This window comes from Octodon degus, unplaced genomic scaffold (assembly GCF_000260255.1).
Source record: "Octodon degus isolate 3935 unplaced genomic scaffold, OctDeg1.0 scaffold00427, whole genome shotgun sequence".
NCBI classification, from domain to species: Eukaryota; Metazoa; Chordata; class Mammalia; order Rodentia; family Octodontidae; genus Octodon; species Octodon degus.
Window position 1 is genome coordinate 429,744 of NW_004525003.1, and position 1,362 is coordinate 431,105.

Here is a 1,362-nt window from a genome sequence, read left to right on the forward strand (position 1 = left end):
GAACACTAAGGATATCTGGCTTCAGGTGGTAAAGGATGTCTGGTAGCTTCACCAGAGCCAGGCCTATGGACTCTCCCATGGCTGCTTCATCCTCCCCACTCACAATTATGTGAAGCTTGGTATTAAGGTCAAAGTCATCTTGCGCGAAGATGCAATATGTGTTTCCAGAGTCATCTATTAGGTGAGAGGCAACTAACACCACTTCATGTTGAAAGAACTCTGTTTCTGCTTTAATGCCAAACATGCCTGGGTCAATTTTTCTTAATAATGAAAATACTTTATTCTTTTTTAAATTAATTTTATTGAGAAACAAATACCGATGACACAGTTTCAAAACAGGTTAGTAGGGCAGTTACAACAATGAATACATCCCAGTTGTTGTCTTTGTAGTGGTTATTCCGAGTAAAAGATTCAGCCATTATATTCTGGCCAAAAACTGTAAGTACAAATCTTTCTTTTCATTGAGTTAAAAGAAAGTAGCTGTATATCTATCCTATCTATTTTGTAGATACATATACAAAACGATCTTACATTTATGTCCTCTTTTTCTGGTTAGTTTTGTCAGAGATGGGTATTAAATTTGTATTTAAATATTGTAGATACATGAATTCAGCAAAATAATTCAATATATTTCAGTAGTCCATAATTGTAGTGAGCTATCCATAGGAATGGTAACGTCAGAAGTTCTTGACTTGAGACTTTTACAGCACAGCATATTAATATGCTTTTACTTTTTATATCTCATTTTTATGCTTTTCTGCTGGATGGTTAAGACCAAGAACAAGCAAGACCTGTATAACAAGAAATGTAAGTTTTGTATCTGCCAAAGTCAATCAAATACATTCAGGACTTACCCTGAAATTCTGTACTGTAAATTGTAGATTCTTTGACAGTGCCAGCCACGTGGATGAGTCATAGCCATGGCTTGACCAATTTGCTCTCTGTGAAAGCCTGAGAGAAATGTTTCTCTCCATGTGACTCCCCTTAGGCACATTTAACATCATCGATCACTTTCCCCTGTGACCCCAATAATCTCCTTGATCAGAATATTTGGTACACAGCTGAATTACAGGATGATACATTACAGGTTCTCCTATGTCCCTAGTCCTCACTGACCTTGAAAGTCTAGAGCCAAAATGATGTCTGTCGTTGCAGCGCTTTTTTTTCTAGTATGATGATTTCATTCAGTTTTGGTATATATTGTTCATCATGATGAGAAAGTTTTATTCTACTTCTATATTTTTTTCAAAGTTTTATTGATAAACAGATAGCAATGAGACAGTTTCAAATACAATTGGAAGTACAGTTTCAACAAATAATACACTGCATATATTCTTCTTAGTGGTTAATTGCTGTACAAGA